Here is a 27,589-nt window from a genome sequence, read left to right as displayed (position 1 = left end):
CTACCCTGGGATTTCCCAGTTAGAATGCTGAGTAGAGGAGGCTGAGAAATGTGTGGTATGAGAGTGACTGGACCATGTTTCCTGCCACTGGGAGGAGCCTGCTGTCAGAGAATGTAGGAGAAGCAGAATAAGGGAGAGAAATGGCATTCACTCTGTGCCCCTGCCCTTCCTATGGATCTCTCAGCCTTCAAATAAGGACTTTATTTGGTCAAAGCTGGTTGAGTTGAGTTTCTGTTGTTTACACCCACAGCCCTGAATAATTTACAAAGGGACACTTCCCTTTTGCTTTTTACAAGCAAAAGCATCAGTTAGACCTTAGGATTGGGAAGGGGAGTCAGTGGTGTGGACCTAAAAGGAAGAAGCTGAAGCACCAAATATAATTGAAAGCGTTTTATTGAGCCAAAGTGAGGATGGCTGCCTGGACGGCTCAGACCCAAGGAACCTTGGATATGAGCTCCCTTCTGCCTTTGTTACAAGCAGGTTTTTAGAGGCAAAAAAGGGGACAAGGAGTGGGCTGTACGAAGTGGTTTGTTAGGAGTTGTCGTGGGTTTTAGCAATCACGTTGATTAGTGATTGGCTGTACGTTGTTAAGCTATAGGGGTGGGTTGTAGAGTCTGCTGTGGCGTCGTTAGGTGGATTTATAGCTATTATAACTCACCTTCAGATTAAAGATCTTGGTTGCTTTGAGTACACCAGACAGTGTCTGGACTGATGAAGGTCCACCTCTGGCCTTCAGATTCTTTAATGATGATACCACCTGACTTTATAGCGTTCGGGATGTCCTCAGATAATGTCTCCTCTCACAAACAAGCTCCAGGTCCTTCCGCAGCCCTGCTCTCACAGGCTCCCTGCAGCTTCCTTCCAGACTGGCCTTTCCTCCCCTCACCAGCCTGTGCTAACACCTGGAATCCTTGCTCCTCAGAGAGGCCTCTCTGCTCTGCCCCTCCCGTGGTTTTCCACCCACCAGCAAGGGCAGGCTGTGCTTTCTGCTTCCCTGAGGAGTTTCTCCTGCAGGGTGATGAGTCCCAGCAGGTGCTGACAGTGGATCAGGGCCCGGGCTTCTATAGTTCTTGGCCTCTGAAGCACAGGGCAGGTGGATCCTAATGGTGAGTTGTTTGCTTGAGCTGAGCTGCAGAAATGGGTTGGAGCACGAGCACGGGCAAGCCCCAGACAACCAAGAACATTTTATATTCTGCTCCCCACGGGATGGAATGTGAGATTGATGCTCAAGGGACCTCTACCCTGGCTGTGTCCAAGCTCTTGACCGCCACAAGAAGGAATTCAAGGACAAGTTGGAAGATAAAGTACACACTCAAGAAAAGGGAGTTTGGTGTACTAAAGAGAGAGTAGTCCTGTGCAAGGGAGGTTGGGGTTTCTGTAACCAAGGGGTGGAATGTCCAGCTGAGCAGTGGGGTCATTGAAATTATGTAGCAAGGTAGTCTGTTGGTAAATCTTTCAAACTTGCAGTTTAATCCTGAATTATTGTTATGAGAACAACAGGTGTGGTTTATTACCACAGAAACCCCTCCAGCTGGTTCCTGCTCTGGCCCTGTTGGGGGCTCATATGATGGCTTAATAATGAGCGCAAATCCTGCAAAATGTCGCCGTACTCAGGAAAGTTCTGAGTTGCTTCTTCATTTGTGGCAGTCCCACCTTTTAGACGGCCTCCTTTCACTCTGTGGAGAAGGTCTGGTTTCCTGGGCTTAGGATGTACCCCGGGTATGTAATTTTTGGTTTTAGAAATCTGGGCCTTGGATGGAGAGACCTGATACCCAAAGAGGGAGGTTAGGACTCGAGCGGCATTCTTCTCTGAGTCCTCTTTAGTGGGACTGCATACAAGGATGTCATCCACATATTGGAGAACGACTCCCCATTTCTAGCTCTGGCTCCCTTTATTCTTGTGCCAAGGCATTTCTGAACAAGTGAGGGCCATCCCTGAAGCCCGGAGGCAGTGCTGTCCAGGTGTGCTGCTGGGTAATATTAGTTCCAGGATTAGTCCTCTCCAGAGCAAACAAATACTGAGAGTCAGAACGCAAAGGGATACAAAGAAAGCATCCTTCAGATATAATACCGTGAACCGGTTGGTCTCCTGGTATTCGGGTGAGTATGGCATAAGGATTTGGCTCTGTTGGACATAAGGGAATTACAGCCTCATTAATGGCTCTCGAATCTTGAACTAGACGATATTCTCTGTTTGGTTTTTGGATAGGGAGGACCAGGAGTATTACAAGGAGACTGACATGGAATCAGGAAGCCATGTTTTAAAAACTTGTCAATGAGAGGTTGGAGTCCTTGCCTGGCTTTTGGTTTGAGAGGATATTGATGCTTGTGTGGGAAATTATTTTTGCCTTTTAAAGAGGTGATCACTGGCTGAGCATAAATTGCTTTGCCAGGGATTTCTTGGTCCCGTATTTGTGGGTCTGAGACCTTATTTTGGGAGGGATCTCCTGTCATTCTGAGGCTGGCTTAAGAAACAATACTGCCAAACAGGAGGCCCCCCGGGGCCTGGTAAATGTGAAGTGGCCTCAGGGGTGGCTGGGAAGTCCTATCCCAGTGAAAGAGTAGAATACTCTGGCATAACTAGAGATTCATGAGTCACCATATAGTTTCCTAGCCCGCAGTTCAGAGGCACTGTAAAGTGTTTTGAGTTTTGGGGTGCCATTGACACCCATGACAGTGCGGCTTTTGGAAGACAAGGGCCCAGAGTGGCCATTGAGGACAGAGTAACTTGCCCCTGTGTCAGTTAAGACATTGATATTCTTAGTTGCCATGTCAGGAGTCACCTGAGGCTCCTCAGTTATGATGACCAGGCCTTTTATGGGAGCTGCTGAGAACCTCGGTCCCCTTCAGGCCTCAGTTATGGCCATTATGGATTGGGTATCCTCCTCCTCCTCTGGAGCTGAGGGCAATCCCTTTTCCAATGACTCCCCTGCTTGCAGTGAGGACAGCGTCTGGGTGGGCTCCCCTGGCTGCAACAGGTCTTCTTCCAATGTCCTGGCTTCCCACACTTGAAGCAGCAGCCGTTGCCTGCAGGGTTTGCTGTTGGGCCTTTTTGGTCCATGGGTGAAGCACCTCTCTGGGTGACCCTGAGGTTGCAGGGTGCTGCTTCTAGTAACTGCTATCATTTGGGCCTGCTCTCTATCCCGTTGTTTGCCGCACTGGGTCCTTTCAGCCTTCTCAGCCCTGTCCCTATTACTGAATACCTGGAGAGCCACGTCAAGCTTTGGTTTAATAGGTATTTGGAGTCTCAAAGCCAATTTCTGTAATTTTCTCCTGAGGTTGGGTGCTGACTGGCTTGTCAGGTGTGTCCCTAGTTAAATTTGGCATCAGTACTGAGGTCAGTGTTGGTATATTAAGGCCTCCACAAGGTGACCCTGGAACAAAGCTTGGTTTTCATCCTTTCCTTGAGTTACTTCCCTTATTTTATCATAGTTCACAGGCTTAGAATACATTTTTTATTCCTTCCACTAACCAAGTTGCCATACAATTTCTTTTTCTTGGGTTATCCTGGCCTTGTTGATAGTTCCAGCTGGGGTCATTGTTAGGCACAGGCGTGGCTCCCACAGTGTATACTTCAGGGTCCCCAGCTAACGAGTTGTCAGCATAAGCCTTGGCCTCCACCCAGATACACTGCTTTTCCTCCAGGGTGCAACATGTGGACAAGGTAATATGAATAACTCCCCAAGTTAACTCAGGTGAGAGTGAGAGAGCCTGAAACTCCTCCATGAATTTAGTCGGGTCCTCTAAAAATTGGCCCAACCTTTGGCTACATCATGCTAGATCAAACACTGCAAAAGGTACCTGCACCTGGATGGTCTCGGCATCCCCACTGGCCACCTCCCTAAGTGGGCATAACTTAGAATGGTTGGGAAGGTAGGAAATGCCACTGTAGGTGACCCTGGCAGGGCTCTGTTCCTTCAGTAGGGAGGGCATCTAGGTTGGTAAGGAGATGGGCTAACGAGAGACTGAGGGCTGCAGATGGTGGAGCTAGGAGAAGACTGGGGAGTTGGAGGTGGAATTGGGTGGGAGGGAGGAGTGGGGAGTGCTAGACCTGGGTCTGGGTTAGGAGGTGGGGGAAGGCTATGAGAGGTATATTCCCAAAAAGCGTATCATCTAGGATATCTGGTTCCCATTTCGTTCTCCTAAAGGGATGTGAGTCTAACAAAGGCAGCAGTTCCTGCAACGGCCAAGGTTCTAACAGGGCCACGAAGGCCTGTGCACAGGGTATTTCAGTTCAATTCTCCTGACATTTATAAAAAAGATCTAATTGCAAGATGGTATTAAAATTCAGGGTCATGTTCTCTCACCATTGTACCCCATTCTTTTTCCTTTTTTTTTTTTTTTTAAAAAAAAAAAGACAAAAAAAGGGTCTCACTTTTTTACCCAAGGCTGAAGTGCAGTGGCACAATCACGGCTCCCTGCAGCCTCATCCTCCCAGGCTGAGGTGATCCTCCTACCCCAGCCCCCTGAGTAAGCTGGGACTATAGGTGTGCACCACCATGCCTGGCTAATTTTTTGTGTGTTTTTTGTAGAGATGGGGTTTCGCCATGTTGTCCAGGCTGGTCTCGAACTCCTGGACTCAAGCAATCCGTGCGCCTTGGCCTCCCACAGTGCTAGGATTACAGGCGTGAACCACCACACCTGGCCCTTGTACCCTGCTTTCTAAAAGAGAGTTACCCGAGGCCTTGACTTGTCTTTGGCATGAAATGAAAGGAAGAAGAGGAGGAAGGTTAACATAGTCCCTCATGGAGGGACTGGTCCCAGTATTTATGAAATGCTGCGTACACGAGTGTGGTGGTTACAGTTGGCCAGATCCATGGCCATGCCAGAAGAGACAAGCATCCTTGTTCCCTTGGCTGGCTGCTGTGGTGTCCAAGTATCCTTGCCCAGGCATCCTTGGCCCCTGGGGCTTTGAAAATGAGAAGGCTTTTGAGGTCTAGTAGGACGAGTTATGGCATAATTTGAAAGCAGCAAGCATGCCAATATCCATCTGAATATTTATCAAGTAAAACTTGGGAATAGAGGTGATTTAGCATGGCCAATAAACAAGGACCTTGAAGGGAGCCTTTAAGAACTTTAGGCCTAGATTTGGCATTCCGGAGGGCGGTATCTAGGAGGCCTGTCTTGCTGGGTCCAGAGAGGTCTCTCAGCTTTCGTGTGAAGTACGAGGAGGCGTGAGAAGAGAAAATCGCAGGAGCTGAGTTTAAAGAAAATGGGAAAGAAACAACAGTTCCCTGCCAGGGTCAGTGTTTGGCACAGCCAGTCCCTTGGGAGAACGGAAGCCTCTTCCCGGGAAAAAGTCATCATGCTCCTTGGAAGCCATCCAGACACTGCACAATACAAGGTATAGGATTTTACCCTACCCCTACCATGGTGCCTCAGACCTGCCACCTCTGCTTGTCACCCAAGATGATGGATTGAGAGCACTACTTGGAGTCAGTGCTCTATCCCCAGCTCTGCCGTTCACTGCTGTGCCCAGTTACTCCCTGGTAAGCTGCCATAGGCCACTCATCTCCAGAACTCTTGTGGATAAGATTATGTGCAGATGCCAGTACATCGTAGGTCCTCAGCGGATACCAGTTCTTTGCTTCAATAGGCTTAGGAGAATTTGGTAGTTTTATGGGTCAACAAACACATCAGTTTTGTGGCTTATTAGTGTCAATCACAAATTCTACAGTTCCTATCAACCCAGAGTGTCTAAAATAATAGCTCCGGGGAGAAGATAAAAATAGGTGTGGTGACTTAGCACGGTCGTGTGACGACATGAAGGCTTGTCACAGGGTTGTTGAGCCACATTCCTTACGCTGTGCACACGGGGGTTTCCCCGTTGCGGAAGGAGTGTTTAGAGCAGCACCGACATTTTTGTGAGGTTTTCCTTCCAGGCTGTAGCTTGAACTTTGAATGTACATACTCACTTTTCTTCCCCCCAAAAAGAATGGTAAAGAAGGCAGTAAAGGTAAAGAAGCCAGACATTATTTGATTCAGCTCAAAATGTATTTTTTAGTTCCTTTTCCACATTTAATAACAATTAAGGGCCGGGCGCAGTGGCTCACGCCTGTAATCTCAGCACTTTGGGAGGCCAAGTCGGACAGATCACGCGGTCTGGAGATCGAGAGCATCCTGGCTGACACAGTGAAACCCCATCTGTACTAAAAATACAAAAAATCAGCCGGGCGTGGTGGCAGACGCCTGTAGTCCCAGCCACTCGGGAGGCTGAGGCAGGAGAATGGCGGGAACCCGGGAGGCGGAGCTTGCAGTGAACCGAGATCGCACCACTGCCCTCCAGCCTGGGGGACAGAGCAAGACTCTTCCGTCTCAAAAAACAAAAACAAACCAACAACAACAAAAAAAACAAATAAGAAGAAATCTTGTACCTGCTCTTCAGGGATTTAGGATCCCACCTGGATTAAACTAGTCTATCCAAGCCCTATCTGCCTGGCTTCCAGCCCTCCTGGAGTTCTGGTCCCACTAGTTAGACAAAGCTCTCTGTCCTTGACCTCTTTTCCCATCACTTTTGGATCAGAGATTGAGCCTGTCAGCTCCTGAAACAGCTGTCTCTGATCTGTTCTCAGTATTATCGGAGCCATTATCTGACCTGTGTCTGAAAGAACCCCCGTCACCCCACCCGCGTCTTCCCAATGCAGCTTTGGAAGCCCAGAGTCTGAAGGTTAAGACCAAGTGTGTGGCCAGCAGCCGCGGGGAGCCAGGGCAACTCCTGCCCGCCACTCTTCCTCCGAATGCCCAGCCCCTCCACCTGGCTTCACAGGCCAGCCCTCCCGGGGGCAGACGCAGCATTTTGTAAATAGTGCCTGTGTGTCTTGGTTGAGATAATCTTGTAGCCCAGAATGGAATGTCTCGAGACACTTTGCAAAAGGGATTTTATTATTTATTTTTAGGGACGGGATCTCCCTCTGTCACCCAGGCTGGAGTGCAATGGCCCGATGTGGGCTCACTGCAGCTTTCACCGCCCAGGGTCATTCGGTCCTCCTCAGCCTCCTGAGGCGCTGGGACTATAGGCGTGTGCCACCATGCCTGGCTAATTTTTCCATTTTTTAAAATAGTGACAGGGCCTGACGGTGTTGCCTAGGCTAGTCTTAATCTCTGAGGCTCAAGCAGTCCTCCCTCCTTGGCCTTCTGAAGTGCTGGGATTACAGGAATGAGCCACTGTGCCCAGCCCAAAAGGGATTTTAATTTTGCAAAAGGACCAATCTTAAAAGAGATTTGAATAATGTTTCTTTAGTGCAATTCTTTTTTTTTTTTTTTTTTTTTGAGATGGAGTCTTGCTTTGTCGCCCAGGCTAGAGCACGGTGCTGCAATCTTGGCTCACTGCACCCTCTGTCTCCCAGGTTCATTGATTCTCCTGCCTCAGCCTCCTGAGTAGCTGGGATTACAGGTGCCCACCACCACGCCCAGCTGATTTTTGTATTTCTAGTAGAGACGGAGTTTCGCCATGTTGGCCAAGTTGGTCTCAAACTCCTGACTTCAGGTGATCTGCCTGCCTTGGCTTCCCAAAGTGCTGGGATTACAGGTGTGAGCCACCACGCCTGACCAGTGCAATTCTTCTATGTTTTTGTTCCCCACCTCGGTCCCATCTTCCGTTCCTTAGGTACCGTACTTTATGAGCTTTTTGTATAACCCCATGTTCCTTCATGCAGATGCAGGACAATTAGACGATACAGATTATTACTCTTCCTCCCTTTCCTTAAAAGGAGATAGAACACACACTCTATTTTACACTGTGCTTTTGTCAATTATCATTATCTCCTAGATGTAATATTAGGCCTTAAAGAGTTTCTCATTCTTTTTTATTTAGCTGCATAGTATTCTATTCTATGGATGTTCTCAGTTATACTTTTCCAAAATATGGATCTTTGACTTTTTCCAAAATGTTACTGTTGTAAACAGTGCAGCGTTGAGCACCTGGTATATTTAAATAGTGAATCACGAAGATTTCATGAACATCCTCCCACATCGTGGGAGGTGGGGATGGGCCTGCACCCTATTTATCCTTCCCTGGTGCTCGATCACTGTAGGAACCACATACACTTTCTGTCTGGGGAAATCTTAAAAGCAGGAGAATATCAGCACTTTCGCGTAGCTCACCAATATTTAGAGAAACCTACATCCCACAGCAGGGATGGAGATAAGAAGAATAAGTCTTTCACCCCCAACCAAATCTGTCTTGGTGAAGATGTTGCTCCTTTAGGTCCAAATCCTTGTTTAATAAACCAAGTGGAAACCGTAATGACTCCTTTTCAGCAGCTTCGTAACGACCTAGTTCTTCCGGTTTCACTAATTTTAACAATTCTCTAAAGTTGTGTTCATCCTATTTTCACTAACTTTGGAAGTTTAAAGAGAACCTCTGTTAAAAAAGTAAATCCACATACCAAGTGTTTTTAAATAGCATGGAGAAATGCCATTTATTTTTCTGGTTAAGAGAAGTAAGTATTGTTTATGCTTCTTTGGGCTTTTGGGTTTATTTATTTAGGTGGTGCCTTGGCGCTGAGTGGATGGCAGTAGCTGGTGTGGGGACCTGCAGCAGGGCTTTGAGGACAGGGCCCCCCCCCCCGGTTTCAGTGGTGAGCAGGCGAGAGCTTGCCAGATCCTGGCCCACAAGGCCAGCCACCCGTCTTACTTACCAAGTAAAGGGAAGGTGTTTCTACCCCGCTGAGAAGAGATGAAGGGAAGGCGAATGCTGTCTTTTTTGTTAAAGTGGAAGGATGTTGAGAAGAGAGACTTTCACTGGTTTTAATCTTCAGACGGGGGCAGAGGCCAAGCGTGATTTGAATACAGAGGAAGTGGACGTAACAGAAAGGGAGGTGGAAAGTGGTGGCTTCCAGAAACAACCAGATATGTCCGAATTTCCAGGCTCCTCAAGGAAGAGTGAGTTGAGCTGGAGCTGAGTTGCAGAAACCTTTTTTAAAGACTCAATTGAACATCCCTATGCCCCTGACATGTAATTCTAGAGCAAACCACCCAAAACTCAATTTTAAATAGTAGGCAGAGCCTATGCTGCTACCCTGTTATGGGTTCGTGTTGGCCAGACTAATCTATTTTATTTTATTTTTTTGTAGTGACATCAATGGGAGGCAAGCAATAGATGTGATTTGTCTCAGCCTTAGTAAGGCATGACAATGAGAACACATTCAGAAAATGTTCTTTACCAGCATGGCAAAATTTTTTTGTATCTCTAAAAGGCAACCATTTTAGTGGATACAAAATTAACATAAGCCATAGACCTCTGCACCCTGTGTGTGCAAACACACACACACACACACACACACACACACACACACAAGCATTCAGCCTACTGACCCCACCCATGACTGTTTGCTATAGACACACAGAAATACGGTGATCCCCAGGCTGGTTTGGCAGGGCACTCGTTACATAGAGGGAGCGGACAGAGAGAACACTCACAGAAGGGCCGAGAGGCGCAGAGAGCGTGGCAGACAAGCCGCTGGTCATTTGTGTCACACACTCCAGCCCCTTCGCGGGCCCTTTGACCGCTTTAAGGGTGTGTTGATCTTGTTAGAAGCTGCAGCAGCAGCAGGAGGGTCATCTTGTTGTGCTTTCACACGAATGCCTGATCAACTGTGAAGCAGACTTGTGCTTGTCCAGTCTTTAAGACCAAGGGAAATGACTTTTCCTAAAAAGAAGAGTTTAAGGAAGTTTTCTGTTTATTTGTTTTGTTTTTTTTATGGCTAAGATTTGTTGTTTTTGCTTTAACAAAACACCTCCCTGCACGGCCTAATTCCAACAGCAGAATATCTGATTACCCCTGAATAATGGGGTAATAATGCACTTTGTTTATTTGCTTTGCTACCTTCCAGATTTTTCTTTTCTGGGCTAGACAATCCCAACAGCTTTGAGTTCCGTTTTTATAGCTTCTGTTTGCCTATTCTCTGGTCATCTCAGTTGCTTTCTGCTGCAGCATTTTCTGATTCTCTTCATTGCTCGGAAGTTAAAAAGTCTGAAACCAGACACAACAAGCTGAAAGGTGTCTCCATAGCTGGCGGTAGGAACTGTTTATCGAGCTCTGAACTCTGCCTCGTATTGCACTGAGTACACATCATGTATCGTCCCGTTTAAGACTTGCGTCCTCTATGGGACAGATGCCATTTGGGCATTTTGTAGATGAGGAAACTGAGCGAAGAGTGATCTGTATCTCGCCCATCTCCTAAGTGATAGAGCCGAAATTCTACCCGGGTCCCTGCCTGTGGAGCCTGCAGTCTGACCCATTATCCTTGGGGCCACAGTTTCACTCACCTGTCCCCTAATCTTTTTCTTTTCTTTTGTGAGACGGAGTTTTGCTCTTGTTGCCAAGGCTGGAGTGCAATGGCTCAATCTCGGCTCACCGCAACCTCTGCCTCCTGGGTTCAAATGATTCTCCTGCCTTAGCCTCCTAAGTAGCTGGGATTACAGGCATGCACCACCATGCCTGGCTAATTTTGTATTTTTTAGTAGAGACAGGGTTTCTCCATGTTGGCCAGGCTGGTCTTGAACTCCCGACCTCAGGTGATCTGCCCGCCTCGGCCTCCCAAAGTGCTGGGATTCCAGGCATGAGGCACCGTGCCCAGCTTATATGACATGCTAACGGCTGTACTGGGCAGTTGACTCATCTTCTATTTATCCACCTTTCCCTCCTTCATTAACACATGGTTAGTCATGCCTTCCTTCAGGCTGGTCTGCGTGTTCACTTTGTTGAACCACTTTTCCAGGCTCTTTGAATCTCACTGAATTCTAATTTGGTCCTTCTAGAGCGTGTTCACCTCCCGTAGCTTGATTCTCTGGAGGATCTAATGAGGTCTCTTAACGGACAAGCCTCCTGGGGGGCTTTTAGGTGTCTACTGCCCTTTGTGATGTCATCCTTCCCACTTACCTTGGCTCTCCCCCAGGTGCCCACACCAGCTTGAGTGGAAGGAGGTGTAGATTGAGCAAGCTGGCCGGGAGCAGTGAATTTTTAGGTAGTAGCTATTTTTTCAAATTTGGAGAATTCATCAGAGTTTTACAATAGCCTCAGAAGTAGGGAAATCTCACTTAGATTTTGTTTCCAGTCCACAGTTACTGAGCACTCATTGCTATCACTGAGAAGCCCAGGCATTGCCATGCTGTCGCTTGGTGGAGGCCGTGCCTTTGGAGTGAGTATGAAAGATACTCACGTGGCACTGAATTGTATCCCAGCCAGCCTACTCTGCAGGCCCTGGCGTGGAAGTGACCTTTGCTACTATTTATTAAATGAGAGAAGGAAGGGATATAGAAATAGGAATAGCAGTGGCGATTAAAGTGATCTTGCTTTTTGCTGAAGACCTCTAGTGTGATTTCCCCAGTGTATACGAATTTAACCAGAGGAGGGTACAACGGGAATCACCATTGCAGTTACCCTCCAAATTAAAATGAAAGTCAAAAATCTCTCACAACACGGTTTTTAGGAACAACAACAACAAATAGTGTTCCAGAGTCTTCTTAAGCCCCCAAAAGAGGGTTTCAGGAACCTTCAGTCTTAGTTTTTCTTCTCTCAGTTCTTGCTTCCTCTTTGACATCATGGCCCCTGCCTCTTGGATACTCTAAGATGTCAAATCAACAGGATGACTCCTGAGGACCCTGTGAGATGATTGCCGTCGCTGTAGGTGCAGCTCGATGTGCTCTTGTGTGTGTGAACTCGGCGGTGTTTAGAAACACTCCTGGGACTCTTCTCTAACTTTCAGGTGGAACCAGAAAGACAAAATTTCTGTTCTTCTGATGGTTTGTCAAACTCAGCTCGAAACAGGATCTTGAGTACAGAACGTTTTCCCCGGTTGCTACATAGCTCGGTTAATCTGTGTACCATGGGAGACCTGGGAGTGTGTTACTGAGAGCGTTTGCAGAAGGGTGGAACCAGGAGCTCATGGCTCAAGCAGGAAAATGTGTCATTATTTGCAGAGCAAGAGAATGAAACTCCTGAGACCTGAATTTCAGGGCTCCTTGAAATGATGGATGCATTCTTTTACCTTGTTGGAGAAAAAGAATGCAATAAAATTGAGAAAGTAACCATTCTTTTGCACTTCTTTTCTCTCAGTTTTACTCTCTAGTTTTTTGGAATACCACTCTCGAGTCTCGAAAATACAACTGCTTCCCATGTGGTGAGTTTTTTTTTTTTTTTTTCCATTTGGCAACAGCATTTTCCTGTGTTTTTAATGGCACCAAAATTAACATGACTGTTTTTATTTAACAGAAACAACTTCAAGTTTTATATTACACGCCCTACCAAAGAATCTTTGATTTTTGCCCTGCCATTTCCCAAGCATGGCTTTGAAACAGGGCTGTTTAACTGCTGTTGCAGAAGAGCCGGCCAGGGGAGCACGGCAGATTGGGGAGGAGAAGGGAGTGAATGGAGGAGGGGAGGGAAATTGGCCTCCCCCAAGTTGCTCTTTGTAAAGTCTGCTTGCCTACTGAATAGCTCAGTTTACAAACCCTACTGGACATGGTTTTGTGCTTCCCCATTTTTGTTTCCTGTTGAAAGTGTGATGGATGCCTTGGTGGGAGACCAGCCCTGAGTCCTGCTGTTTTGCCTGTGCCTCTTCACTTACGAAGGCTGAGCCCTTCTCTCCCCTGGAGAGGGGAGAGCGTGTTGGCGAAGGCATCTCCGGGAGGTAGCCAGTCTGGAATTTCTTAGGAGGCGGGACCTCAGATCCCACTCAGAAACACTCCAGGAAACATACATCTTTATTTGTTACACAAGTAGTGTTGTGTGAGGCTTGGCGAAGACACTCACTCGTTTTAAATAAGTGAAGCGAACATTCCCTTCCAGGGGAGCGCCCTCCTGTGCGCTGCCACTTTGAAGCTCCGTTTGAAGGTTTTCAGTTGGAACATGCAGTGTTCTTCTTTCCTTGGCTTGGGTTCTCGAGAATGTTGTTTCCTCGTTTAGTAATTGGAGAGTTAATGGGGCTCTTTGTGATGCTGCGTGGAAGAGAGACTGTTTTATTCCGTTCAGGGCCGGTAATTAAAGTGGCGCCCATCGGCGTGGTTAGAGTTAAGGTTGTTTCAGCTTTTCCAGTATAAACTCGTATTTCAGGGGTTATAACGAGCTGTAAAAGTTTCCTTCTAGCTACAGACCTGGCATATTCAGTGTCAGCCTAGGAATAACCTTTACTTTTTAAAAAGTATTTTTAAAAGGGTAATTAAAAAATTCTGTTTAGCTGTTTATAACTATTGTTACAGGGATTCAAGGAAATAAAAATAGCTTTTTCTTTTTTTAGCAAAAACCCGTGACCCATAGTTTTTTAATGTGGACAAAGTTATTAGATTTTTTGCGTGTGTCTTCAAAGGAAAATACGGTGAAATCTGTGTCAAAGCTCTTCTAAAAGGGTATTGTTTCAGTTTTCCTTGTGGCAGCAGGCAGGGCACCAGAACATGCCCTCCTCGTTCTCCGAAGACGTGAGCCTCCCATAGGACTGCTGGCAAAGCCGTTTCATCAACGGGCCTCAAGCTCATTGTGACAGAACTCCTGGCCAAGGAGTGCACAGCAGCCTCTTGTCAGATGGAAGGAATATGACCAACCATCATGAGGCCATGGCCACCCTCCTCTGCCCCCCAGCCCTGTCCCTCCGGCCCTACATGTTGGGACACAGTGAGCAGCACAGGTACAGAGCTATGATAGGGACCCACTGGAGGGACCACAGAGCCTCTTCTTTCTCTTCTCCTGGTGCACGTGTGGGGAAGGGAGACGGTGGGGAAGGGGAGACGGTGGGAAAGGGAGATAGTGGGGAAGGGAGACGGTGGGGAAGGGAGATAGTGGGGAAGGGAGACAGTGGGGAAGGGAGATAGTGGGGAAGGGAGACGGTGGGGAAGGGGAGACGGTGGGAAAGGGAGATAGTGGGGAAGGGAGACGGTGGGGAAGGGGAGACGGTGGGAAAGGGAGATAGTGGGGAAGGGAGACGGTGGGGAAGGGAGATAGTGGGGAAGGGAGATGGTGGGGAAGGGGAGACGATGGGAAAGGGAGATAGTGGGGAAGGGAGATAGTGGGAAAGGGAGATAGTGGGGAAGGGAGATGGTGGGGAAGGGAGATAGTGGGGAAGGGAGACGGTGGGGAAGGGGAGACGGTGGGGAAGGGAGATAGTGGGGAAGGGAGACGGTGGGGAAGGGAGACGGTGGGGAAGGGAGATAGTGGGGAAGGGGAGACGGTGGGGAAGGGAGATGGTGGGGAAGGGGAGACGGTGGGGAAAGGAGATGGTGGGGAAGGGGAGACGATGGGAAAGGGAGATAGTGGGGAAGGGAGATAGTGGGAAAGGGAGATAGTGGGGAAGGGAGATGGTGGGGAGGGGGAGGAGGGAGTTCGGCTCTCTAGGACTCTCTTCATCTCAGTGGCATTTGTTGCAGTAAGTAGCTTTAGCTGGGGCTGTTTTTGTACATGCTGAGAGATGGGTGTGACACACTGCACAGGTGATTGAAAAGTTCTCCAATAAAATTTTCTTTAAAACTTCATGCTAGACAGATTTACCTTTAGCCATTCTTTTTCTAGGAGCTAGGGTCTCGATTGATGTCCTGTGATGATAATGATGGTGGTGGTGGTGGTGGTTGTAATGTGGGGAAGGAGAAGAGGTATTGGTCGTGGTGATGGCACTGCTGATGTTAGTGGAGGTGGTGATGGCCACAGCGGTAGTGGTGGCAGTGCCATGGAAGTGGGGGAGGTGACAGTGGTGAGGAGTGGTCATGCCAACAGTTGGGGCTATAGACTTCCGCCTGCCTGCCTGAGCTGTTTGCACAAGTCGTTGTTCATCTTTGCAGAAAGCAGTGGCTTAGGGAATCTGCCATTGTCCCTTCCCTCTACATAATGTGCCCCAGTGGAACTTACAACTGGCTTTTGGTTACTCTTGTCTACCAATGCATGATAAAATTTGGTTTGTGGAAGAGATGGATACGTGCCCCCTTTTCAGAAGCTGGTCTCCATTTTAGAGCCAGAGAACGTCTTCTCTTCCTTTCTGTGGCTTCTTGTTTAGGGGCAAAGAACACGGGGACCTGGAGCTCTGGAGCCCCAGAGTCATTAGAGAGATAGTGGCATTTCCACCGAAACTGAAGTGCCTGCCACATCCTAGGAACCACGCCCTGTGAGTCACACACACTAAATCAGTAAATCCTTTTAACAGCTCTGTAAAGTAAGTTTTTATCTTGACTTTACAGATGAGGAAAGTGAGGCTTGGCCCACAGGATTTGAAAATCTTAGTCTATGAGCCTCAAACCCTTTGCATTTTCCTCCACTGAAGCTTCCAGATAGCTTCTTAGAACATTCTAAAATGTTTCTTGTCTTGGGTGAGTGTATGGGAAGAAATTAATAAGAAAATGTTCCATATTTGGTTTTCTTTTCTAACTTATCATGAGGACATAGACTGTCTTTTCTTCCTACACATTTCCTTACACTGATAGTGTACCAAGATGACCCTTTTAAAATTTATATGGGAACTGTTTTCAGGGCTGGAACTGTGGAGTGATCTTTTCCTGACCTGACTGGTCTTTGTCCAAATAGGACATTGAGCAAGCCAGAAACCAGGCCCCAGCAAAAAAAAGCAAATAGAGATAAATAGTTATCCTCGTCCCAGTGGGATCCCTAGGCTTTCGAGATCAAAGGCCTACTTTGTGTGTGCCTGTCCATAAGCCAGGGAGAGGGGTACAGAAGCGGGCAGGCTGTAGCGCAGACTCTGGTACCCAGGCTGTTTAACTCTCAGATTCTCTAGTGATACTGTTTGGAAAGATTCCCATTTATAAAAATCAGAAATATAAGTTGCATTTCCTGGACACAGAATAAGAACAAGGGAGAGAAACAGACAAGAACAGAGAAAAGAAAGGAGGAGAAGGAGTGGCAAAGAAAGGACCAGTGGCAGAAGGCGAGGGAAGCAGGGAGGAGGAGCGGTGGTCGTGGTCAGCACGGGGAGTAAGTATTTTTACAGGAGGCATGGAGGGGATGCTGCGATAGATGTTTATCCTCCCATCCTGTGGGCTGCCTTTGTTTTCTTGATAGTGTCCTCTGACGCACACATCTTTGTATTTGAGGAAGCCCGATTCGTCTATTCTGTTCTTTAGTTTCTTGTGCTTTTGGTATCATATTTAAAAATTCATTGCCTAATCCAAAGTCACAAAGATTTCCCCCTGTGTTTTCTGCTAACAGTGTTATAGTTTTAGCTCCTATGTTTAGGTCTTTGATCCGTTTTAACTGGATTTTTGTGTATGGTGTGAGGACGGGTGTTTTGCCCATGGGTATCCACTTATCCCAGATTGTTATTATTTAATTCGTCAACTGTATACTGTGTACCTATTATATGCCAGGCATCGTGCTGGATGCCAGGGATAGAACAGTTGCCAAAACAGCCATCAGTGTCGTCGTGTCTCAGGACTTGGGGGCAAAGAAAGCAATTCAAGAAATTTGAGAAGATAGACTTTTGGAGGAATTCACTCTTAAGCAGAGTTTTTCAAAAAGTGTAATATGAGGAAACCTGCATAGAATTTCCTGGATTGCCTGTTAAAAAAGCAAACAGACCAATTATACACATATATACATATATATACACACACATATATAGATACACATGTATATACACATGTACACACACTATAAAATCACATACTTTAGTTATATAAGAAACATATTTATATATATTTCTTATTATATGTATTTCTTACATATTTCTCACATCTTATTTGTATTTCTTCTTACTGTTTTTTTTGAGATGGAGTCTTGCTGTGTTGTCCAGGCTGGAGTGCAGTGGCCCAGTCTCGGCTCACCGCAACCTCTGCCTCCGGGTTCAGGTGATTCTCCTGCCTCAGCCTCCCAAGTAGCTGGGATTACAGGTGCCCGGCACCACACCTGGCTGATTTTTGTATTTTTAGTGGAGGCGGCATTTCACCATGTTGGCCAGGCTGGTCTCGAACTCATGACCTCAATTGATCCGCCTGCCTCAGCCTCCCACGGTGCTGGAATTACAGGCATGAGCCACTGTGCCTGGCTGCTAAGTTTCAAGATACAAACCAATTAAACACACACACACACACACACACACACACACACACACACGTATATAATTACACATAAGTAATACATATTAAAAAGTTAGCTAGACCTGTTTATTATTTCCTCTTTGATGATATCTACTGTAATCAAATATCTATTTATTTTCAATGTGAAAAAATTCAGGCCTTTTCTGTGGCCTTGTTTTGAGATCCAAAGAAGTGAAGCCATCGTCTAACCACATACCCGACTGCAGTTGTGGAAGCCATTCTTCCAAAAGCGTCTTGACAAAGATGTGTTTTGATGGGAAACATGATGCATCTCTGGAAAGAGAAGTCAGAAACTCTTCTCCCTTTCCTAAGTTGGATGTACTTCACAAAACAAAGAGACCACACCCGTGATGCCAGGCACAGGACAGTTTCCCGCAGCAGCTGGCTGAGGCTGCTTTTTCTACTGAAATTCTCTGTTTCATAAAAGCTCCCACAAAATACCCTCGTGAGTCCCCTCCACTCATCTTGGCCAGATGTCAGATGTGTTAACCCTGGGGAGAATCCAGTACCCCATTACACCTATATTTCCTTTGCCATTCACTCCCTGAATAGAGAGGGAACAAATGCCTTGACTCTAGCTCTCTTGGCATTTGGAGCACTTGGTGGTTGTTACCATCTGGTGTCATGACTACCGGTGGCCCAAGGGAGTTCTGTAAAGGAGAAACACAATGACATATTCACACCTATCTCTGTGCTTTGCCTGCATGATCCAAGGGTTCATGTGTGTGAAAGAGCAAAATCAGGAGAGTGACTGCATGAACTACATCAGGTGTTTAATTTTTATTATTTATTTATTCAACTTTTTACGTTCTAGGATACATGTGCAGGATGTGCAGGTTTGTTACACGGGTAAACGTGTGCTGTGGTGGTTTGCTGCACAGATCAACCCATCACCTAGGTATTAAGCGCAGCATGCATTAACTATTCTCCCTGATGCTCTCCCTCCCCCGACAGACTCCAGTGTGTGTGGTTTCCCCGCATGTGTCCGTGTGTTCTCATTGTTCTGCTTTCACTTATAAGTGAGAACATGTGGTGTTTGGTTTTCTGTTCCTGTTTTGGTTTGCTGATGATAATGGTTTCCAGCTGCATCCATGTCCCTGCAAAGGACATGATCTTGTTTTATTTTATGGCTGCATAGTATTCCATGATGTATATATATACCACACTTTTTTATGCAGCTTATGTTTGATGGACATCTGGGTTGAATCCATATCTTTGCTATTGTGAATAGTGCTGCAGTGAACATACACATGCATGTATCTTTATAACAGAATAATTTATATTCCTTTGAGTATATACCCTGCAATGGTATTGCTTACATCCTATTTGGGTCAAATGGTATTTCTGCTTCTAGATCTTTGAGGAATGGCCACATTGTCTTTGACAGTGGTTGAACTAATTTACACTCTCACCGAGTGTAAAAGCGTTCTTTTTTTCTTTGCAACCTCACCAGCATCTGTTGTGTCTTGACTTTTTAATAATTACCGTTTTGACTGGTGTGAGATGGTGCCTGGTTGTGGTTTTGATTTGCATTTCTCTAATGACCAGTGATGTTGAGCTTTTTTTCATGTTTGTTGGCCGCACAGATGTCCTCTCTTGAGAAGTGTCTGTTCATGTCCTTTGCCCACTTTTTAATGGGGTTGTTTGTTTTTTCTTGTAAATTTGTTTAAGTTCCTTGTAGATTCTGGATATTAGACCTTTGTCAGATGGATAGATTGCAAAATTTTTTTCCCATTCTGTAAGTCATCTGTTTACTCTGTTGGTAGTTTATTTTTCTGTACAGAGGCTCCTTAGTTTAATTAGATCCCATATATCAGTTTTTGCTTTTGTTGCAATTGCTTCTGGCATTTTTGTCATGAAATCTTTGCCTGTGCCTGTGCCCCGAATGGTGTTGCCTAGATTTTCTTCTAGGATTTTTATAGTTTTGGGTTTTATATTTAAGTCTTTAACCCATCTTATGTTATTTTTTAAATAAGATATAAGGAAGGGGGTCCAGTTTCAGTTTTCTGCATATGGGTAGCCAGTTCTCTCAGCACCAGTTATTATTTATTTATTTATTTATTTGAGACGAAGTCTCGCTCTGTCGCCCAGGCTGGAGTGCAATGGCATGATCTCAGCTCACGGCAACCTCTGCCTCCTAGGTTCAAGTGATTCTCTTGCCTCAGCCTCCCAAGTAGCTGGGATTATAGGTGTGCACCACCATGCCCACTCTACTGTATTTTTAGTAGAGACACGGTTTCACTGTGTTGGCCAGGCTGGTCTTGGAACTCCTGACCTCAGGTGATCCACCCGCCTCAGCCTTCCAAAGTGCTGGGATTACAGGCATGAGCCGCCGCGCCCGGCCGTGCCTGGAGTTTCTTATACCAGAAAGCGAAGAAGCTATTGAAGATTATTAGAGCCACAACGAAGGGACTCAGGAACCAAATTGAAGTTTCTACTGGGACAATTTGAGCATCAATAAAATAACCGCAATGGTTTGAAATGCATCAAATCTGTGAGTTCGTAATAATAAAAATAAACTCATGTCATTGGCCACCTTTTAAGGATACCAGGGAATTAACTCATTATTTTGAAAACTGGTAAATAAAAAAACTCAGGCATTTATTTTGTTTTTCCTATATACAGCATCTCAGCATAATCAAATCATTGAGAAGGCGAGTTTCTCTTTATGGAATTTAGTTAATAAATTAAGAAGTAATGGTAGAATGACAGAATTATTTTTTGCAACTCCCAGATAATTAATGGATCTAGGCAGTGATCGTTTTGTGCCTCCTGATGGCAGTACGTAACACCGCTGTTGAAATACTCTTGCCCAGGTTGCCCGAGTTACACCAACCTGAATCTGATCAAGCCCCGAGATCTGATTACCAGCTTCCAGGAAATAAAGAGGGCAGAGAAACAAATTAAATGACACTACAGGAATACAGAGGATAGAAATATCTGATAGGCAATCAGGAATATCTGTTTACCAATTTACAGGAAGTACAGAGGAACAAATTAAATGACACCACAGGAGTACAGTGAGCAAAATCCAGGCAATCCTAGGCTCTGTAAGATAACCTGGTTTCTTCAAAAGATGCATTGCAAGGAAAAGAGAGAGAGATATCAGGAGAACTTCAAAGAAACTTAGAGAAATATCAACCAGTTACAGTGTATGGGCCTTTTTTAGATCCCAATTTGGGTGAACCAAATATAAACAAACATTTATGAGCTTATCAAGAAGTTGAACACTGACTGGATAGTTAATGATATTAAGGAATTATTCCATTATTTAAGGTATAAGAAGGGTATTGTGGTTTTGTTTGAAAAAGAGTCTTTAGGCTGGGCCTGGTGGCTCATGCCTGTAATCCCAGCACTCTGGGAGTCTGAGGCAGGTGAATCGCTTGAGGCCAGTAGTTCGATATCATCGTGGGCAACATTGCGAAACCCTGTCTCTACTAAAAATCAGAAGATGATCCCGTTGTGGTGACGTGCACCTGTGGTCCCAGCTACTCGGGAGGCTGAGCAGGAGAATCGCTTGAACCCGGGAGGCAGAGGCTGCAGTGAACAGAGATTGCACCCGTGCACTTCAGCCTGGGCAACAGAGCGAGACTCTGTCTCTAAATAAATACATACATAAAATAAAATAAAAAAGAGTCTATCTTTTAGAGCTATATACTAAAGTAGTTTTTTGACGGAGACAAACTCTGTTGTTAGATTGAAGTAATGCAAATGTCAGAATGGGAAATTTATACTTCATCTGACAGACATTGAATAGTCCTTATGGGTACCTGAGAAGGGAAGAGGCATGGTAAAAGGATAGGGAGTGTAGAGTGTAGAAGTAGATCCACATATGTGTGGTCGTTTGCTTTTCAGCAGAAATGCTAAGTTATTTCATAGGAGGAAAGGACAATCTTTTCAGGGTATAGTTTTGGAGTAACTTTCCCTTCCCCCCATTACTGCATTTTGTTGTGCGTAAGTGGGCAGAATAGGTTGGTTGGACAAGAGTCTAGCTAGGAGAGCCCCCCGCAGGATGTACAGGAGTAATTTTTCCCCCAAAACAATGAGTACTTTGACTCTGCAGTAAAAGATTGATGTGGTCAAGGTTTTGCTTTGGCTCATCTGTTGTCCGACCTGTGATTCTCCCGCTCTGTGTCTTCCTAACCTTGGCCAGTATTTTCTTTTATTCTGCGTATCACTAGAAACAGCGAGGACACTGGTGAGAATCCAGTGATGGATGGAAAGGGATACAGAAAATTTTCAACCATCAAATAATAACCTCTGTTTTTTTCTCCTTTAAAAGAAGTTGAACTTGCTCTCATTGTTTCATATTGGTTTCCTGCAAGTCCCACTGACTTACATTAGTACAGGCAGCAAGGCCTGTCGAGAAATGCATTGAGACTCCTGTTTATGTTGAAATCTTGCTCCATCTCTTTCTGTTTAAACCAGACCAGAGCAAAGACTTTAACAGTTTATAGGCAAATGCTTGAACTGTTTTTCTTTTTGCTTCAGTTGAAGTGGTATCTATGCAAAAGTCCAAGGAGTGGGTGAGTGGAGGGAGTGCAGTAGGGCCAAGGTATTTCTTTATCATGGCTGTTCCCAGTGTCTCTTCCAGACCATGGCTCAAAGGCTCCTTTGATCAACTGATTGATGTTTCAGTGGGTTTTCTGGATTCTTCTACTGCTCTTTGTTTTTGTCTTTGTTCTATCCCTAACCTCCCCAGGCCCCTAACCCAAATCAGTAGTCAGTCCCTAAGCAAGGGGTCTTGAGGTCTGAGATGCAGTGGTGCAGGTAGGGATGCTCATCTACAGAAGAAAGGACCTTGATGAGATTGCCTGAATTTGTTTTTTTTTTCCTGCTTGTGTGTGTGTGTGTGTGTGTGTGTGTGTGTGTGTGTGTGTGTACAAGCACATGCACCTTTTCCAAGGAAAACGTAATTGCCATGTAACTTACGACATACGTAGAGCTCCTATAAACATTCATAGTACAGGCTTTGTGTGAACGTAAATTTTTACTTCTCTAGAGTAAACATCGAGGAGAGGGATTGCTGGATCACATGGTATGTATATATTTAAGAAATTTCCTATCAAATTGGCTTTATAATATTGCATTCCTATCAGCAGTGAGCAAGAGTTTTCCTTGCTCTGCATCCTGGCTAGCAATTGGTATTATTAGTTTTTAAAATTTTACTCATTCTGTTAGGTTTTTAGGGGTATCTTATTGTAGTTTCTCATTGTATTTCCCTAATAGTTAATGATATTGAACATATCTTCATATGCTTATTTTCTTTGGCATCATATCTGTTCAGATCATTTATGCCCATTATTAATTGGATTGTTTTCTTGCTATTGAGTTTTGAGAGTTCCATTACGTATTTTAGATAGAATCAGATGTATGATTTGCAAATATTTTCTCCCAGCGTTTAGCTTGCCTTTTCATTCCTTTAACAGTATCTCTCGTAGAGCCAGTAATTTCAGTTTTGATGAAGTACAATTTATCAATCTTTTATTTCATAGATTGTGGTTTTGGTGTTAGGGTAGGAATTCTTTGCCTAACTCCAGATCACAGAGATTTTCTACTATGATTTTACAAAAATGTTACAGTTTTATGCTTTGTATTTAGATCTGATGTCATTTTGAGATAAATATTTTGTATGATACTAGGATTAGTTCAAGGTTCATTTTTTTTTTTTGCCTATGCATGTCTAATTATTTTTTTAAAATTTTTTATGAATTTTAAATGAAACAAAAAGCTGGTTCTTTGAAAAGATAAATAAAATTGATAGACCATTAGTAAGATTAACCAAGAAAAGAAGAGAGAAGATCCAAATGGGCTCAATTAGAAATGAAATGGGAGATGTTACAACCAACATCACAGAAATACAAAAGATCATTCAAGGCTACTATGAAAACCTTAACGCACATAAACTAGAAAACAGAGGAGATGGATAAATTCCTAGGAATATACAACTCTCCTAGCTTAAATCAGGAAGAATTAGAAACTCTGAACAGACCAATAACAAGCAGTGAGATTGAAATGGTAATAAAAAAATTACCAACAAAAAAAGTCCAGGATCGGACGGATTCACAGCCAAACTCTATCAGACTTCAAAGAAGAATTGGTACCAATCCTAGTGACACTATTCCACAATATAGAGAAAGAGGGAATCCTCCCTAAATGATTCTATGAAGCCAGTATCACCCTAATACCAAAACCAGGAAAGGCCATAACAAAAAACAAAAAACTACAGATCAATATCCCTGATGAACATAGATGCAAAAATCCTTAACAGAATACTGGCTAACTGAATCCAGCAGCATATCAGAAAGATAATCCACCATGATCAAGCGGGTTTCATACCAGTAATGCAGGGATGGTTTAACATACGCAAGTCAATAAGTGTGATACGCTACATAAACAGAATTAAAAACAAAAATCACATGATCGTCTCAATTGATGCAGAGCAAGCATTTCACAAAATCCAGCATTCGTTTGTCATTAAAACACTCAGCAAAATTGGAATACAAGGGACATACCCCAATGTAATAAAAGCCATCTATGGCAGACCCACAGCCAACATAATACTGAATGAGGAAGAGTTGAAAGCTTTCTCTCTCAGAACTGGAACAAGACAAGGATGCCCACTCTCACCACTTCTATTCAGCATAGTACTGGAAGTTCTGGCCATAGCAGTCAGACAAGAGAAAGAAATAAAGGTCATCCAGATCAGTAAAGAGGAAATCAAACTGTCACTGTTTGCTGATGACATGATCGTATATCTAGAAAACCCAATAATTTTTTTTTTTTTTTTTTGAGACGGAGTCTCGCTCTGTCACCCAGGCTGGAGCGCGGTGGCACAATCTCGGCTCACTGCTTGCCCTGCCTCCTGGGTTCACGCCATTCTCCTGCCTCAGCCTCCCAAGTAGCTGGGACTACAGGTACCCGCCACCATGCCCGGCTAATTTTTTGTATTTTTAGTATGGGTTTCACTGTGTTAGCCAAGATGGTCTTGGTCTCCTGACCTCGTAATCCGCCCGCCTCGGCCTCCCAAAGTGCTGGGATTACAGGTGTGAGCCACTGCGCCCAGCCAAAAAACCCAATAATGTTTTAACATCATTTGTTGAAACACTATTCTTTCTCCGTTGAATTGCCTTTGCATCTTTATAAAAAATGAGTGACCATGTTTGTGTGAGTCTATTTGTGTATGTTTTCATCTCTTCCATTGATTTCTGTCTCTCTCTCCTACAGTAACACATCTGATTTGATCACTGAACCTTTCTAGTAAATCTTAATATTGGCTAATTTGATTCCTCCAACTTTATTGTTCTTTTAAAAATTGTTTTGATCTGGGTCTTTTGCCTTTTCATATAAATTTTAGAATTCACTTCTCTATATCTACCCAAAAAATTATGCTGGTGTTTGGTTCAGATTTGCATTAAATCTTGAGATAGATTTGGAAAGAGTTGACATCTTGACCGTGGTTATTTCCAGTGTCTCTTCCAGATGATGGTTCTTTGAATCTTTTGATCCACAAACATGTTTCTCCATTTATTTAGATGTTCTATTGTTTTTCTCATCAGTGTTTTGTAATTTACAACATAGGGGTCCTGTATTTTATTAGATTGATACCTAAGTATTTCACTTTTGTTTTTGAATTACTATAAGTAATCACTATAAGTGCTATTCTTTTTTTTTTTTTTTTTTTTTTGAGACAGAGTCTCATTCTGTGCCAGGCTGGAGTGCAGTAGCATGATCTTGGCTCACTGCAACTTCTGCCTTCTGGGTTCAAGCTATTCTCCTGCCCAGCCTCCCAAGTAGGTGGGACTACAGGCATGCGCCACTACGCCCAGCTAATTTTTGTATTCTTACTAGAGATGGGGTTTCACCATGTCGGCCAGGATGGTCTTGATCTCTTGACCTTGTGATCTGCCCATCTCGGCCTCCCAAAGTGCTGGGATTACAGGTATGAGCCACCACACCGGGCCTATAAGTGGTTTTCTTTTTATATTTTAGTTTTGTTTTCATAACTAGTATATAGCAATATGATTCATTTTGTGGGTGATTTGTATCCAGTCATTTTATTTCTCATTTATTCTATGAGTCAGTGAATAGGGACAGTTTTATTTCTTTCTAATCTATATAACTTTTTATTTTTTCCTGCTTTATTGCACTCTTAGGACTTACAATGTGATGTGGACAGGAGTGGTAAGATTGGACATCCTTTTCTTATTCCTGATCTTTTTTTTTTTTTTTTTGAGACAGGGTCTCACTCTGTCACTCAGGCTGGAGTGCAGTGGTGCAATGATGACTCCCTACAGTGTCAGACCTCCTGGGCCCAATTGATCCTCCCACCTCAGCTTCCCAAGTAGCTGGCGCTGTAAGCACACCACCACACCTGGCTAACCTTTTAGATTTTTTGTAGAATCGGTGCCTTGCTATGTTGTCCAAGCTGATCTTGAACTCCTGGGCTTAAGCCGTCTTCCTGTGTTGGCCTCTCAAAGTGCTGGGATTACAGGCATGAGCCATGTGGTCTGGCCTCTTATTCTTCATCTTATAGAGAAAGTGTTTGATCTGTCACCATTAAGTATGATGTGAGCTGTAGGTTTTTGTAAATGGCCTTTCCAGGTTGAGGATACTCTCTTCTACTCCTAATTCACTGAGAAATTTTATCATGAATTGGAGTTGAGTTTTGTCAGATGCTTTTTCTGTATTAATTGACAGGATCTATGATTTTTCTTTTTTAGGTTGTCAATATGTTGGATTACAGTGGTTGATTTTCAGATATTGAACCACCTTTCCATTGTCATGATAAAATCACATTTGGTTCTGGTGTATTATTCTTTTTATATATTGTTGGATGCAATTTGCTAATATTTTGTTGAGTGTTTTTGCATCTGTGTTCATGAGGGATATTGGCCTGCAGTATTCTTTTCTTGTACTCTTGACTGGTCTTAATATAAAGGTAATTCTGGCCTTACAAACTGAGTTGGGAGGTATTCCCTTCTAGAAGACAATGTTTTCTGGAAGAGATTATGTAGAGTTGGTATTATTTCTTCTTTAAATGTTTGATAGAATTCACGTGTGAAACCTGGGCCTAAAGATTTCCTTTTCAGAAGGTTTTTAACTACAAATGTAATTTCATTAAATTTCTAGGACTATTTATGCTATCTCTTTCATCCTGGGAGAGTTTTGGAAGTTTATACTATTCATACAATTTTTTTTTGAATTTATCTGTAGAGAGTTGTTCATCATATTCACCATTTTTTTTTAATGTTTTCATCCTTTTTAGTGATGATTTCATTCCTGATGTTGGTAAGTTGTTCTTTTTCTTTGTCCATCTGGCTAGAGGTTTGTCACTTTTATTGATCTTTTCAAAGAGTCATCTTTTGGTTTCGTTGATTCTTCTTGGTTGTTTTTCTTGCTTACAGTTTAATAGATTCCTGATCTTATTTTTATTATTTCCTCCTTCTACTTGCTTTGGAATTTATTTTGCCCTTCTTTTTCCAGTTTCTTAAGGTAGCAACTTAGCTTATTGATTTGAGACCTTTCTTCTATTCTAACAAGCATTTAATGGCATAAATCTCCCTTAAGCACTGCTTTGGCTGTGCTCCACACGTTATTTATTTATTTACTTACTTATTTATTTTTGTGAGATGGAGTCTCACTCTGTTGCCCAGGCTGGATTGCAATGGTGCGATCTCAGCTCACTGCAACCTGCGCCTCCTGCGTTCAAGCAATTCTCCTGCCTCAGCCTCCTGAGCAGCTGGGACTACAGGCGTGTGCCACCACGCCTGGCTAATTTTTTTGTATTTTTAGTACAGATGGGGTTTCACCCTGTTAGCCAGGCTGGTCTTGAACTCCTACCTCAGGTGATCCTCCCACCTCGGCCTCCCAAAGTGCTGGGATTACAGGCATGAGCCAATGTGCCTGGCCGCTCCGCACATTTTGATATATTATGTTTCCATTTTTATTCATTTTGATGTCTTCTAATTTTCTTTGGGACTTTCTCTTTGATCCATGGACTGTTTAGATGTATGTTGTTTGAGCTGCAGTTGTTGGGAGATGCTCCTCTTACCTTTCTATTATTGATTTTTAGTTAATTCACTTATATCAAAGGATACTTTTTTGTGATTTAAATTATTTTCTTTTTCTAAATTAAGATTTTTGTCTCAGGATATGGTGTATCTTGGTGAATGTTCCATGTGTACTTTAAAAGAATATCTATTCCTAGCTTGGCACAGTGGCTCACACCTGTAATCCCAACATTTTGGGAGGTAAAGGCAGGAGGATTGCTTGAAGCCAGGAGTTTGAGACCAGCCAGGGCAACAAAGCAAGAGCCTGTCTCTACAAAAATTTTTAAAAATTAGCTGGGCGTGGTGGCACATGCCTGTGGTCCCAGCTACTTAGGAGGCTGAGGTGGGAGGATCACTTGAGCCTAGGAGTTCAAGGCTGCAATGAGCTATGGCTGTGCCGCTGCACTCCAGCTTGGGTGACAGAGCAAGACCCTGTCTGTGAAAAACAAACAAAAAGAAAACAAGAAGCCGCGTACGGTGTCTCACGCCTGTAATCCCAGCACTTCGGG

General features: G+C 44.2%; 1 protein-coding gene across 50 annotated transcripts in view; it reads left to right on the top strand.

The window, feature by feature from the left end:
• Positions 1-27,589, top strand: part of AOPEP (aminopeptidase O (putative)) — a 365,171-nt gene that overhangs the window by 84,316 nt on the left and 253,266 nt on the right. The window lies entirely within an intron of this gene.

Source organism: Macaca fascicularis, chromosome 15 (assembly GCF_037993035.2).
Source record: "Macaca fascicularis isolate 582-1 chromosome 15, T2T-MFA8v1.1".
Classification (NCBI taxonomy): domain Eukaryota; kingdom Metazoa; phylum Chordata; class Mammalia; order Primates; family Cercopithecidae; genus Macaca; species Macaca fascicularis.
This window is presented reverse-complemented; position numbering and strand designations above follow the sequence as displayed.